The following is a 17,082-nucleotide window of genomic DNA, read 5'->3' as shown; positions in this document are numbered from 1 at the left end:
TGTGAGGGGTATATAGGAATTTTCTGTACTATCTGCTCAATTTTCTATAAGCCTAGAGCCGCCCTAAAAAATAAAGTCTCTTAATTAATACTTTTAAATAAAAAGACCTGATGCAGCCAAAAAAATAAGGAAAATAAATAAACATTTTTTTTTTAAATGGGCATTCTGAGAAGAGAAGAGAGAGAAGAGAAGAGAAGAGAAGAGAAGGGAATGGCTTGCAACTGAGGAAAACAGGTGACAGGTAGCAAAGCCTGGTGATGTTAATAACAGTAAAGATATAAATGACAGTTTGCATGAAGTGAATCAGTCCTTACTCCACTGTTTATATGCTTTAAAAATATTAAAATAAGAAACAGATTCAGTAAGCTCCAGTATTGCTGGGGCATAGAATCCAAGTGCATGGAGTGGCATGAGATGAGCCTGAGAGGTAGTAAGGCATCAAATCATGCAGAGACTGTTTCCCAAGGGCAATAATAAACTAATGAAGAGAAACGTGAATAGACTTTTATTTACAGATTACTCTAACTATAGGAGGGCATTTGGGTGAGGAGGATGACAACAGCACAGCAAACATTTGCCGAGTGTTTAATATGGGCTGGGTAATAAGGATAGTATCTAAAACTACTAACTTTCTGAGTGTTAACCACATCTCAGACCCTTTATATACATCATTTTATTTAATCCTTTTCAAGATCCTTACAAAATATAGCATAATTACCCAGTTTTACAGATAAAGGAAACAGAGGCACAGATGAGCTAAGAAAATTGTCAAGGTTAGATCAATTGCCCAATTGTGGAGTCTGGATTCAGATCTAGATTTCCTGACTTATGAGCACATGTTCTTAATCTCCAATATTGTTATTTTTTGTTTGATTTTTAACATGGTTGAGACTTGACTAGTCTAAATTATAAAAGACAAGGAAATCATAGGAATATAATGAATTACAGAAGTAAGACAAAATAAGCAATGACACAATATTGCCTAGAAATGAGGGGGCATAATTCACAAATGAAGAGACAAAAAGAAGCTGGTGTATGTGAGCTCATTGTGTACAGTTTGCATCTGGTTGCTTCTATTTTCTAAGCAAATTGTCTGCTGATGAATGGTCATAGTTTGGAGAAAAATGGTATATATATTTTTTAATAAAACATGAAGAGTGCTGACTAGGACAATATAAACAAATTGTATGTCACTATTAAAAGTCTGTTTGAGGGACTTCCCTGGTGGTCCAGTGGTAAAGAATCCACCTTCCAATGCAGGGGACACAGGTTCAATCCCTGGTTAGGGAACTAAGATCCCATATGCCGTGGGGCAACTAAGCCTGCACACCACAACAATTGAGCTCACACTCCTCAAAGAGAGAGCCCGTGTGCCGCAAACTACAGAGCCCACGCACTGTGGAGCCTGTGCGCCACAACTAGAGAGAGAAAACCCACATGCCACAACTACAGAGAAGTCTGAGTGCTGACATGAGGAGACTGCACACCTCAGTAAAGATCCCACATGCCGCAACTAAGATGAAACGCAGCCAAAGACTAGTTTTTTTAAAGAAAATAAATTAAAAAAAATATTTTAAAAATTCTGTTTGAAATTAATGATAATTAATTTATGTTAAGAGTAATACAGGTAAACTGGATTAACATTTATGGGTGATAATTAACTGCATGTACATATGTACAGACCATGGTTGAAGCCCTAAGGAGAAATGACAAACTGGAGAATGTGTATCCCAGGATTTGAGGTAGAAAAATTCCAGGAAAGGGAAAGTCTTTCCTTGATATAGGAGCATCTTCTGTCTAAGTCAGTAGGATTCCATGTGAATAGCCTGACCCAGCCATTCTTTTTAGACAGAGTGCAGAGGTAAGGAAGGAACAATATCCTTATGTTGGGAGACATCTTAGCTTTGTTATTACCAGAAACAAAGGAATGAGGTGGAAAACCATACTTTGTAAGTTAAGGATTTAAAAAAACACCCTGTAAAATAGAAATTTCAATAGGAAACATGATCTCAGCATATCTTGTAAGTCAGGTTATGCTTATGGCTTTTTCTTATTTGAAAGTGTTACCCAGAACTGAAAAGATATACTACCTGAGGATGAACTAAGTTAAAGGACAAAGAAAAACTAAAAAAAAAACCATAAAACATTACACAATTGTCAATTAGTAACACTTTTATTTTAAATTATATTTTCTATTTCTCTTATTACAACACAAATAGATTAAAAATTCTGAATCTGTCTTTAATCTTTGACAATGGTGAAGGAACCTTGAAAACTTTAATGTATTTTGATAATGATTTTTAAAAAACACCTTTGCTGTTTATTCATTATGTGATTAATTCAATATCATCTAAGACTGTTGGCGTGTGTGGTAAAGAATGGAAAATCAGAGATCAATCAAGATGGTGGAGTAAGAGGACAAGGAGCTCACCTCCACCACAAACACATAAAAAATATATCTATATGTGGAACAACTCACACTGAAAACTAACTGGAACCTGGCAGAAGGACTCCTGTACAATCAAGACTATAAGAAATATCACATGTAATCAGGTAGCAAGGGAAGATTGGGACAGGACCTGTGCCCTAGGAGGTGACTCAGGGGAAATGAGAGGATGCCTAAGTGAACACCTGCCATGGGGGTTGAGGAGTGAGAACTACAGATTGGGCACCCCAGTCCTGGTGTCCTACACAGGGAAGACAAGCCCCTTTGGATGGTTGAATACCACTGAGACTAACAGGAGGGCCATGGGAATCCTGGACTCCATTTGTGAGGTGTGTGCCCGTGCTGGCTTGCCCCAGAGTCAGGGTGGAAAGAGGTCCACCCTGGAGGCTGACAGGTTTCCAGTGACCACCTTGCCATGCACCTAAGCCTGACCTGAATGAACACTCCAGCCCTTCTCACTCTATGGCACAGGACAGCACTGAATCTGAGGTAGCCACTATCGAGGAAAATACTTAACTATAGGATGTAGAGGTGACCTGGTCCTGGGTCATAGTCTGGGTGTGGAGGCAGCAGCCATTGTTGGTGCTTACTCAAGTAGTGCATCAAAAGCAACTCTGATCTCTGCAGTTGGCCACTTTAGCACACCTCACATCCCGATTCTCACTGTGGGCCCACACAGGCCTCACCGGCTCTGCAGTGTGACATCACAATAGGATGTGGGCAACAGAGGCTAAGGACAATAATCAGATGTAAGTGACAAAGGACGGTTGCAGTCAAGGCTGTGTCTAAGTGGAGCAATGGAAACAATTGTTGGCATAACTGTGGAAACAAATGCACAAGCAGTGCATCAGAGAAAGCTCAGACCTCAGTCTGCAGCCAACATGAAGCAAGAGCCCACACAGGTCCATGTGCTTCAGACCTCCTCCTTTCTGGGGCAAATATCCCGATGCTGGGAGAAGGGAAAGCACACACTTAAAGGGAGCAGAAACAGCTCAGGCCAGACCCTCAGGGCTTCTGCTCCAGCAGCTTGAGATCAGACCCCACCTCCCAAGGACAGTGATGGTCACTAAGCAGAGGGGAAGTCCCGCCTCACACCTGGTGCCAGCACTAGCTCCCTCTATCTCCAGCCTCACCCCCTACCAAGTTGATAGCTGCCTGCACACCCTGAGGTAAGGTGTGACTTGTTTCCACTTCAAATCCAGCTCTACCATCAAGCACATTAGGCATACACAGTCTGTATAGGGATGTTCCCATGTAAAAGCATTATTTGAAGGTTGCAATAGGTAACTGTTTCACGTAAATTCATAGAGACAGAGAAAGTTAAACAAAATGAGAAGGCAGAAGAATTGCTCTCAATTGAAAAAGCAAGAGAAAATCCCCCCCAAAAAATAATAGTAAAAGAGAAAGACACAATTTAACAGATAAAAAATTTCAAAGCATTGATAATAAAAATGTTAACCAAGATAGGAAAATGAATGGATGTTCACTGTGAAAGTTTTAAAAAGGAACTAGAAAATATAAAAAATACCCAATCAGAAATAAATAATTCAATAGCTGAAATTAAAAAGAAAAATACTAGAAGGAATGAATAACATACAAAGTGATACAGAAGAATGCATAAGTGATCTGGAAGATAGAATAATGGAAATCAACCAATCAGAACAGCAAAAAAAGAAAAACAATTTTTTTTTAAATGAAAACAATTTAAGAGATATCTGTGATAACCTTGTGTACCAACATTCCCATTATTGGAATTCCAGAAAGAGATGAGAGAGAGAAGGGGATCAAAAATTATTTGAGGAAATTATGACTGAAACTCCCAAATCTGAAGAAGGAAACAGATATCCAGGTACAGAAAACACAGAGGACCCCAAACAAGATAAACCCAAACAGACCCAAACCAAGATATATTATAATTAAAATGGCAAAATTTAGAGAATTCTGAAGTCAGTAAGAGGAAAACAGTCATATACAAGGGAATGCTCATAAGGCTACCAGCTGATTTCTCTGCAGAACCTTTGCAGGTCACAAGAGAGAGGCATGACCATCTATTCAAAGTGCTGAAAGGGAAAAACCTGCAACCTAAAATACTCTACCCAGAAAGATTATTATTTAGAATAGAAGGAGAGATAAAGATATTCTCAGACAAACAAAAACTAAAAGATTATTATCAGTATGAAACCTACCCTAAAAGAAATATTAAAAAAAAAAAGAAATGTTAAAGGGTCTTCTCTAAATGGAAAAGAAGTAAGAATTTATAGGAAAGTAAAAATCTTATTATGAAAAGCAAATATAAAGTAAGGACTGAGGATCAATCAACCATGTCTATAAGCAAGTACAAAGACTGAAAGACAAAAGTTGTAAAAGCAACTATAATTGCAATAAACAGTTAAGGTTTAAACATGAAGAAGTAAAATATGACATCAAAAACAAAATGTGAGAGAGGGGAGTAAAAAACGTAGATCACTTAGAGTGTGTTTAAACTTTTAATGACAATGAGTTTAAAACAAGTAGATATAGTTGTAGGTCAACATACATGAATCCCATGGTAAACACAAATCAAAAACCTACAATAGATACACAAAAACCAAATGAAAGGAACATAAGCATACTATTAAAGAAAATCATCAAACTGCAAGGGAAGAAACAAAAAGAAGTAACAGAGAAGAACCATAAAAACAACCAAAAAACAAGTAATAAATTGGCTATAAGTACATAACTATCATTAATTACTTTAACTGTCAATAGATTAAATGCTCCAAGCAAAAGACATAAGGTGACTAATTGGATAAAAAGAACAGGACCCTTCAATATACTACCTACAAAAGACTCACTAAAGACACACAGAGTTTGAAAGTGAGGGGATATAAAATATTTCATGCAAAGAGAGATGACTAGAAAGTGGGGTAGCTATGTTTATATCAGATAAAACAGACTTTAAAACACAGGCTATAACAAAAAACAAAGAAGATATTATATAACAATTAAGGGATTTATACAAGAGGAGGATTACACTTGTTAACATAAAGTCACCTAACACAGGAGTACCTAAATATATAAAACAAATGCTAGCAAACATAAAGGGAGAAATTGACAATAATACACAAATATTAGAAGGCTTTAACATCGCACTGACATCGAGAGACAGATCATCCAGAAGGAAGATCAATAAGGCAAGAGTGGTCTGAAATGGCAAAATAGCACAGTTAGACTTAATAGATATCTATAGGATATTCCACCCAAAAACAACAGAATGCACATTATTTTCAAATGCACATGGAATGCTCTCCAGGATAGATCATGTGCTATGCCATAAAACAAGTGTCAACAAATTTAAGAGGATAGAAGTTATATCAAGCATGTTTTCTGGCAGCACTATGAAACTAGAAATAAACTACAGAAAGAAAAATTGGAAAAGAACAAAACATGTGGAGAATAAAAAACATGCTACTAAAAAAACCAGTGGGTCAATGAAGAAATTAAAGAGGAAATCAGAAAATACCTCAAGACAAATGAAAGTGGAAACACAACACCCTAAAATCTATGGAATGCAGCAAAAGTAGTTCTAAGAGGGAAGTTTATGGTGACTAAGTCCTCCCTCAAGAAACAAGAAAAATCTCAAACAACCTAACATAACATCTAAAGGAATTAGAAAAAGGAGAAAAAGCATAGCCCAAAGTCAGCACAAGGAAGGAAATAGTAAAATCAGAGAGGAAATGCATAAAATAGAGATTTAAAAAAAATTATAAAAAAGATCAATAAAACTAAGAGCTGGTTTTTTGTAAAGATAACCAAAATTGATATACTTTTAACCAGGCTCACCAAGAAGATGAGAGAGAGGACCCAAATAAACAAAGTAAGAAATGAAGCAGGAGAAATAACAACTGATACCACAGAGATACAAAAATTGATAAGAGGATACTATGAACAGTTAAATGCCAACAAACTGGATAACCTAGAAAAAATAGACAAATTTCTAGAAATATACAGCCTTCCAAGACTGAATCAAGAAGAAATAGATAATTTGAAGAGACCAAACACTAGTAATGAAATTGAATTAGTAATTTAAAAAACCTTCAAAAAAAAGAAGCAAAAGTGCAGGATTGGATGGCTTCACGAGGGAATACTACCAACCATATATACAAGAGTTAATACCTACCATTCTCAAAGTATTACAAAAAATTGAAGAGGATAGAACACTCCCCAGTTCATTCTAAAAGGCCACCATTACCCTGATACCAAAGTGAATCAGCTATACTTATACATATATCCCCATATCTCCTCCCTCTTGCATCTCCCTCCCATCCTCCCTATCCCACCCCTCTAGGTGGTCATAAAGTACCTTGATACCAAATCTAGAAAAAAACACTAGAAAAAAAAAGAAAATTACATGCCAATATCTGTGATGAATATAGATACAAATATCTGCAACAAAATATTAGCAAGCTGAATCCAACAATATATAAAAAGAATGACACCACACAGTGATAAAGTTGTATTTATTCCAGGGACACAAGGATGGTTCAATATTCACAAATCAATCAATGTGATACACCATATACATATATATAGGTGTGTGTGTGTGTATATGTGTGTATGTATATATATATATATATATATACATACACACATATAATGGAATATTCCTCAGCCATAAAAAAGAATGAAATTCTGCCATTTGCAGCAATGTAGACGGACCTAGAGAATATTATGCTTAGGAAGTTAGTCAGAGAAAAACAAATATGGTGTGATATCACTTTTACGTGGAATCTAAAAAATAAAGCAAATGAGTGTATATAGCAAAACAGAAGCAGACTCACAGATATAAAAAAACAAAGTAGTGATTACCAGTGTGGAGAGAAAAGTGGGGGGAGGGGCAAGGTAGGGATATGGGATTAAGATATACAAACTATTAAGTATAAAATAGATAAAACTATTATGTATAAAGAGCAACAAGGATATATTTTGTAACAGGAAATTATAGTCATTATCTTGCAATAACTTTTATGTAGTATATTCTGTAAAAATACTAAATCACTATTCTGTATACCTGCAACTAATATAATATTGTAAATCAATTATACTTCAATTTTAAAAGAATGGAAAATCCATTTTTATAGTGTATTTACAAATAATAAATGCAATAAGACCAAACTCATTAATATCACGAACTCATCATATCTAAATGACTATATTTAATCCATCAGTATCTATGCCGTATTTCACCAAAATAGCAAGAAAAGATTTTCTAAGATCTGCAACCCATTAGAAAAGAGACTTTCCTTTTTCCTTCAGAGAGATGTAACCTTGAGTCCTCTTTTTACTAGTACAAAACAATATGTAATTAACAATTTTAGCACTTGACATTCTTGTCTGATGGACAGTGGAAATTCTATACCCAAACTAAAAGATTTTGAAAGCAATTTCAAAATAAAAATAAAAACTACTATTTTGGGCTGAATAATACACCCCTCCACCAAGAAGAAAAAAATGTCCGTGTCCTAATCACCAGAACCTGTGAATATGTTACCTCACATGGCAAAAGAGACTTTGCAGCTGTGATTAAGAGTCTTGAGATGGGAGTTAGCTATTATATTCCAGGTGGGCCTAATGATGTACTCATATGGGTACTTATAAGAAAGATGCAAAAGGGGGCCTTCCTTGGAGGTCCAGTGGTTAAGGCTCCATGCTCCTAATGCAGGGGATCCAGGTTTGATCCCTGGTCAGGGAACTAGATCCTGTATTCCGCAACTAACTGCCTGCATATGACAACGAAGATACCGCATGCCATAACTAAGACCCAGGGCAGCCAAAATAAATAAATAAGTATTTTTTTAAAAAAAGAAGGATGCAAGAGGGTCAAAAGTAGAGAAGGTGAAATAATAAGAGAAGAACTGGGAAAGAAAGAGAGAGAACTGAAGATGCTATGCTGATGACATTGAAGATGGAGGAAGGGGTCATGAGCCAAGGAATGTAGGAGATCTCTAGAAAGTGGAAAAGACAAGGCAACATGTTCTCCCCTAGTGTTCTACCCATGTTCTCCAAGAGGAGCCAGCTTGGATAACACCATGTCTTCAGACCAATGAGCCTGTTTGAGGACATCTGAACTCCAGAAGTATAAGAGAGTAAAGGTGCATTGTTTTAAGCCACTAAGGTTGTGGCAATTTGTTGCAGCAACAATAGAAAACTAATATAACTACGCTTTCATATCGTCCTCACCACCCAATACCCAATTCTGGGAAAACAAAACTTATAATCTACTTTGAGAAATATTTCTTCCCCATTCAGGAGGGTATAGATGAACTAGTGAAAAACAGTAAAATCAGTTCATCTGTCACAGGCTTATGGTAGCATAGTATGCACAAAAAAATAGAATATGGCACCCATGTTTACAGATGCACATAATTTTTTATAAGAGAAAATAGCCTCTTAAATGCCCAAGCCCATGTCATGTTAGTCATCTGAGCACAAAAACATTCTCATTCTCTAATTGTTGTTTTTCCATACCTTAGGAAACTAAAGTTCTTTAAGGAAATTAATTTTCCTTAAAGCAAGTCTTCTTTAAATCTCACAAACACAATCTCTGCTTCCTGCCATCAGCCAGGATTGACAATAAATGTCTTGGCGAGTATACATCTGTAGAGCAGGGGACGGATTTTAGGATTAAAAACCCTGGTTTTAAGTCCTGGCTCTGCTGCTACACTTGAGCAAGTCTCTTAAGCTCTCTGAGCTTCAGTTTCCACCATCTCTAGACCATGATTGATAATGCCTACTTTGGGGAAATATGAAAATTAAATGAGATGATAGGTGACTGAATAACATGTAATCATTGCAGTTAATAACATAATAAATAATGCCATTTAAGTAATGTAATACATTTACCTAGGTTTAATACTTGTTATATCATCATCACAGCACCTCTTAGTTGGCAGTAAGTGGATTTGACTGCTTTCCCCACTTGGTTAAAAAAAAATAAATGAACTCCAAGCGAATGTCTTGTCCAAGAGCTATCAAATGGCAAAGCAGACACTTGAAACAAGGTCTTATGACTCCAAATACCACAATCTTGCCCTCTCAGGCCTGGAATAGAGGCTTTATTCTTCAAATAGAAAAAAGAGCAAAAAATCTTCCTAAAGTTTAACGGCATACTGTGATGACACAACAACGTTCATAAATTGGAACTGATACCAGATGTGCAGGCACCACTCTCCTGAACACTGAAACGGGGCACATGTAACACAAGACCTGTGATTGGAAATAACTACCACTGATCCTAGCACAATAGAGTTTTCATGAAAAAAGGTGCTTATTGAATGAAAAGATAAAGATTTGCCAGAAAATGCATCTGCCACACTAAAGTCCCTGCCCCAGAAAGCACTTCACTGTCCCATTTCCACAATAGTATTATATTTGTGCTTCTGCAATATTTTTAGTACCTCTAGATTTTAATTTGAAATGGATTTTTAATTTAGTTTAACTAGGTACTGAATATCTAATTAATACTTAAAGCACTTCAGTTTGGATCAGAATGAAGATGCCTACTAACAATATTTAATGATTATTTAGGGCAATATTTCAAAAATGAGCATTCTAATGGTCTTACATAAATATTTGACACAGCTTAATTATCTTTACAAATATGAATAGAAGCTGAGGAAGTAATACCACTTCTCAGCAGGCATTCCTATCTAATAATGTGGGTGGTAAGTGGAATCCATTTGGGAAAACAAGGTTTCATGCTCTTTCTAATGAAATTTCTATTTTTTACTAATTCCTCAGAGATGAGACATTTAATGAGAAAACAAGTCTCACTTTTGCGACTTTATCTTTATTGTTCTATTCTATTTTTATAAATGCAGAAAAGGTGTCAGGTTCAGATGGTACATTTTCAAAACACTTATTGATACGGACACTGTCTTCTTCAGGATCTGCCTAACTCCTAAGAATGCCATCCTTAACATTATTGCCTGCAATCACAAATATTTTTATTGTCTATTATTTAGAAGTCATTATACCAAGTCTGGAAATAAGATAAAAATGAGAGTATTAACCATTATTTATGTCTTCACAACAAGTATACAGACCCATGGGAGTGAGGACCATGTTTTTCTTATTTATCTTTTCATTTTCAGTCTTCTCTCAGGCATAGACAAAGGACTCTAGATTTTTTTCAATAAACAGATCTACAAAATTAAAATTATAATAGTAATGACCCCCTGGCTGATATTCCACCAGTTTCCGTAGTATGGTTTTCAGTTGTTTATGGCCAGCCTCCATTCTACTTGGTCAATGTTCATGATTTACAGATTCTTAAATATTTTGAAAATCACTTATATCCATATCAAAGAAAAGTGTCTTAAAATGTAATGCATGTGAAAAAATTTTTAAAGGTTGAAAAATTGTTAATAATAATGATGGTGCTGATGATGGAGATGATTAAAATTAGAAAAATGAGCATAAAAGGGAAAATTAATAACATGTAGCATGTTAATAACCAGGTTAATAAAGTAATAAAATTCTTAGAACTTCAGAAAGAGAGAAATTGATGGGTCTAGTCTAAACTAAGAAATATTTATAAAATATATTACACTTGAAGAGGTGTTAAATTACTGTTATGACATGATAAATAAAAGGGAAAATTATTTTTGCAGGTCAAATTACCTAGCCATATAATTTTTATATTAAATGATGAGACATTCAAGTAAAATGTTTTACCTTTCTGAAAGACAATAAGATTGGGAATTTTAAGAAATGTAATAACAATGAATGGACTATTTTGAATGAATGGACAAAGGTAAAGAAAATTATGATGTCTTGATTAGTTTATTCTACACCAAAGATTTCTGTGTTTTTTAATGTGGAGATGGAAAGAAAAACAAACACTAAAAATTAAAAATGGGTATAAAGGTTGCTAATTAAGCATATAAAATATGCTTAGTAAATATTTTAAAAATTAAATGCTTATCACTAATAATTTGACATTCAAAGTTAAAATATGATTTGAAGAAAACACAAAACTATCATTGCTGTAAATCAGACTACACAATAAAAAGGAAAAATATTGACATAATGTTGTTGAAGGCATAAAATACCATGGTTTTGTTGGAATTTTAGATAAATGTGATATATGTGAAAACAATAGCACAAAGTAGGGAGATGAAATGGAATTTGCTTGAAATAAAGTCTCTATTTTTACCAAAATTAAGTTAGTATTAATCTAAAGTAGCTTGTGCAAAATTAAAACGCATATTATAATCTCAGAACAACCATTAAGAAAATAACTCTAAAAATATAGTAAAAATATTAAATGAGATATTATAATATATCTATTTAGCACACAAAAAAGGCAATAAGGAAGAACAAAGAAAAAGTACATGAGACACATGGGAAACAAATAGCAAAATGGTAGATGTAAATCCAACAATAGCAAAAATTATAATAAATATAAATGCACCAAACCATCCAAAGGCAGAGATTATCAAACTAAATTTTTTAATAAGCTCAACTATATGTTATTTGTCCAAGCAACAATTTAGATTCAATGACAAAAAGTGTTAAAATTTTTAAAAGATTAAAAAATTTATATCATACAAATGATAATGGTAAGTGAACAGAAGTGGCTATATTTTTAACACAGAAAGATAGACTTTAAGACAGGCAATATCAGTAGAGTCAAAGATCATTGCTTAATGACAGAAGAGTCAATTCATCAGTAAGATATAATAATTATAAATATGTATGCACCTAACAACAGAGCTCCAAAATGCATAAATCAAAAATTGACAAAATTGAAAGGAGAAACAAATTATTCAATGATAATAATTGGAGATATCATTGCTCTACTCTTAATAATTGACAGAAAACCTAAGCAGAAAATCATCAAGTACTTAGAAGACTGAACAACATTCTCAGCTAGTTTTGATAAATTCAGAAGTATTTAAAGCACACAAAGTATGTTTTCTGACTACAGTGGAATTAAATTATACATATATATATATATATATATATATATATATATATATATAACAGAAAGGAACTTGATAAATCTCCAACAATATTTTTTTATTGGAGTAAAATTGCTTTACAACGTTGTGTTAGTTTCTGCTGTACAATGAAGTGAGTCAGCTATATGTACAGCTATATCCCCTTCCTCTTGGGCCTCCATCCCACCCATCAAGGTTGACACAGAACACCAAGCTGAGGTCCCTGTGCTATACAGCAGGTTCTCACTAGCTATTTTACACATGGTAATGTATTTATGTCAAACCTAATCACCTAGTTCATCCCACCCTCCCCTTCCCCACCATGACCACATGTCTGGTCTCTACATCTACATCTCTATTCCTGCTGTACAAATAGGTTCATCTTTATGATTTTTCTAGATTCCACATATATGTGATAATATACGATATTTGTTTTTCTCTTTCTGGCTTACTTCACTCTGTGTAACAGACTCTAGGTCCATCCACATCTCTACAAATAACCCAATTTCATTCCCTTTTATGGCAGAGCAATATTCCATTGTATATATGTACCACATCTTCTTTATCCATTCATCTATCATTGAACATTTAGGTTGTTTCCATGTCCTGGTTATTGTAAATAGTGCTGCAATGAACACTGCAGTACATATGTCCTTTTGAATTATGGTTTTCTCTGGGTATATGCCCAGTAGTGGGATTGCTGTGTCATATGGTAGTTCTATTTTTAGTTTTTTAAGGAACCTCCATACTGTTCTCCATAGTGGTTGTATCAATTTACATTCCCACCAACAGTGCAAAAGTGTTCCTTTTTCTCCACACCCTCTCTAGCATTTATTGTTTATAGATTTTTTATTTTTTTTTTTGCGGTACACGGGCCTCTCACTGCTGTGTCCTCTCCCTTTGTGGAGCACAGGCTCCGGATGCGCAGGCCCAACGGCCATGGTCCACGGGCCCAGCCGCTGTGGCATGTGAGATCTTCCCGGACCGGGGCACGAACCCGTGTCCCCTGTATCGGCAGGCGGACTCCCAACCACTGCACCACCAGGGAAGCCCTGTTTATAGATTTTTTGATGATGGCCATTCTGACTAGTGTGAGTTGATACCTCATTGTAGTTTTGGTTTGCATTTCTCTAATAATTAATGAAGTTCAGCATCTTTTCATGTGCCTCTTGACCATCTGTATGTCTCCTTTGGTGAAATGTCTATGTAGGTCTTCCACCCATTTTTTAATTGTGTTGTTTGTTTTTTTGATATTGAGCTCCATGAGCTGTTTGTATATTTTAGGGATTAATCCTTTGTCCGTTACTTCATTTGCAAATATTTCCTCCCATTCTGAGAGTTGTTTTTTGGTCTTGTTTATGGTCTCCTTTGTTGTGCAAAAGCTTTTTTCATTGGGTCCCATTTGTTTATTTATTTTTTTTATTTTCATTACTCTAGGAGGTGGGTCAAAAAAGATCTTGCTGTGGTTTATGTCAAAGAGTGTTCTGCCTATGTTTTCCTCTAAGAGTTTTATAGTGTCTGGTCTTACCTTTAGGTCTTTAATCCATTTTGAGCTTATTTTTGTGTATGGTGTTATATAGTGTTCTAATTTCATTCTTTTACATGTAGCTGTCCAGTTTTCCCAGCACCACTTATTGAAGAGGCTGTCTTTTATCCATTTCATGTTCTTGCCTCCTTCATCATAAATTAGGTGACCATATGTGCATGGGTTTATCTCTGGGCTTTCTATCCTGTACCATTGATCTATATTTCTGTTTTTGTGCCAGTACCATACTGCCTTGATTACTGTAGCTTTGTAGTATAGTTTGAAGTCAAGTAGCCTGATTCCTCCAGCTCTGTTTTTCTTTCTCAATGTTGCTTTGGCTATTCGGGGTCTTTTGTGTTTCCATACAGATTGAAAAATTTTTTGTTCTAATTCTGTGAAGAATGCCATTGGTAGTTTGGTAAGGATTGCATTGAAATTAAGTAACACACTTCTAAATAGCCCATTAATCAGTCAAAGATAAAGGGAACTTAGAAAATATTTTGAGCTGAATTAAAACAAAAACAAAATATATCATAATTTATGTGCTGAAGCTAGTGTAGTCCTTACAGAGCAATTTAGATATTTAAATGTCTGTATTAGAAAACAAGAAATGTCTCAAATCAATAACCTATGATTCTTAAGAAACTAAAAAAGAGGAGCAAGCAGAAGAAAAGCAGCCAGAAGGAAAAAAAAAAAATAGTAAAGATCTAAACTGAAATGAAAGAAACAGCAAAAAGAAAAACAATTTTAAAAATCATGAAACTAAGAGATGGTTCTTTAGAAGACAAAATAAATTAGCAGGTTTTTTAGCTAATTAGATGAGGAAAAGAAGGAGAAGACAAATATTAAAATCAAGGTTGAAAGAAAAACATCACTACTAATCCCACCAAAATGAAAAGGATTATAAAGAAACACTATGAACAAATTTATTCCAACAAATTTACATAATATATCCAAATCCTTGAAAATACACAAATAACAAAAACTGACTGAAGAGAAAATAAAATGAATAGACCTAAAGCAAGAAAAGAAACTGAACTAGTTTTGTTTTTTTTTTAATCTTCCTATAAGGAAAACCTGAGGAACATATGGCTTCACTGTTAATTTCTATCAAGTGTTAAAAACTAAACCAAAGCAGTACTAATCCTCCATAAACCCTATAAAAAAGGAGAAGGAATCATTTTCCAATCCAATCCTTAAGGCCAGTTTTATCCTGATATTGACAAAACCATCACAAGGGAAAACAAAACAAAACAATAGCCCAATATCCCTCATGAACACATACTACAGAATCCTTAGCAAAGGATTAGTAATTAAATTCAGTTTCATATAAAAAAGATTATATAGCATCACCAAGCTCAATTTATTCCAGGAATGCAAGATTAGTATGACCTTAAACAAATCAATTAGTATTATAATCAATATTAATAGAAAAATAGGTAAAATCCAAATGATAATCTTAATAGTCAAATACAAAATGTCTGATAAAATTCAGCACTCATTCATCTGAAAAAATGTTCAGATTCTAGAAATAGAAGGATATTTCCTCAATCTTATCAAGGTGTCTGTCAAAAACCTACAGCTAAAATCCTACTTAATGGTGACTGAATGTTCTCACTCTGAAATTTGGCATTACAGTGGCAGGGTTCCAACAGAAACCATATAGCTCACAAGGCCTACAAAAATTATTATTTGGCCCTTTAGAGAAAAATTTGTGGATCTCTATCTTACATGAAAGTAGTCACTTGCAAAAAAACTACATATTGTATGATTGCATTTATATATTTCAGAAAGACAGAAAGAAAACCAGTGGTTGCCTGAGCCTGAGAGTGGAGACATGGATTGACTACAAACATGCAAGAGGGAACTTGTTGGGGATGAAAATGTCTTAAGATTGGATTGTGATGATGATTGCACAATTGTATATATTTATTAAATAAAACACTAAATTGTAGTTATAATAGGTGAACTTTTATATATAAATTATATTTCATTGAAACTTAAAAATTAACAGGTCCAGTAATTATTTTACAAAAATTATTTTAATCCAAATGACTTAAAGTACTCATTTACTGTGATTAAAATTTGAATTTTCTATTATTTAATTTCAAAATTTTGATATAAAAATCTTTGTGTCTCATTATTACTGTTATTATTTTTAAAGGTCATCTAATTAAAACCTTTTTTTTTGTCATGAGAAAGGGCACATATTTTTCTAATTTTGCACAAAGGCACCGTATGGACTAGCAGTATTGATGTTTCCAGTAGCATGTTACAGAGCTTCTTAATTAATATTTTGTTTAAAACATTAGTAACCATATTCACAGGTGAAAGGAGCTGGTAGAGGGCGGCAGATACATTCAACCCAAAAAGACTTTGTCAGGGTAGACAATCTAAGAAGATTTAAACTGGTATGCGCATAAAGTCCTACTCATCTTGAGTTCCAAAATCCAAACATCATGTAAAAGATGGATATGAGACGACATAACAGTAGTACACATTAAAGGGAGGTTTTAGTTGAGAGTAAGCTTAATAGCAGTTAAGAGTGGGAATTCCTTAAATGTGTGACATCCTATCATTTAGGAGAGAGATTAGATTCCTCTTTATAGCAACCAAGAAGAGAACCAAAGCCAAAGGACAGAATTGAAAGGAAAGCAAATTTCAGCTCAGCATGTTTTAATGATTACAAGTCCCTGAAGCAGCAGATGATATAAAATAAGACCTGAGATATTTCTAAAGCCCATTCAACTTCTGTTATTTAATAATTCTATGTCAATGAACAGTATAATAACTCAGGTTCCTGATCATCCAATGTCAAAATCCACAAATTAGAGTTTAGTGTTTCCACTTTAAACTCATGGCAGGCTCATTCCTTAGTTAAGGGGTTTTGTTTATATCTGTAATTAATGTTGTAAGTCTCCTTTTTTACTCCCTTATGTTTCTTCTCTCATGTTCTATCTCCACCTGTACACTATGGAGGAGAAATTGGAGAATTAACACCCAATACATCAGTTAGGTAGTTGCTATCTCCACCAAGTTAGTCACCCACAAGGAGGATGGGGCTATTGCCTATCTATGACTGGGGAAAATAGGGCTGCTCTTTCTGCGTTACCCATATTTCTCCTAAG

This window comes from Delphinapterus leucas, chromosome 7 (genome assembly GCF_059928025.1).
Source record: "Delphinapterus leucas isolate spDelLeu-1000000601 "Yukka" chromosome 7, BTC_Dleu_Yukka2, whole genome shotgun sequence".
In the NCBI taxonomy this organism is placed as follows: Eukaryota; Metazoa; Chordata; class Mammalia; order Artiodactyla; family Monodontidae; genus Delphinapterus; species Delphinapterus leucas.
Note: the sequence above shows the minus strand (reverse complement) of the source record.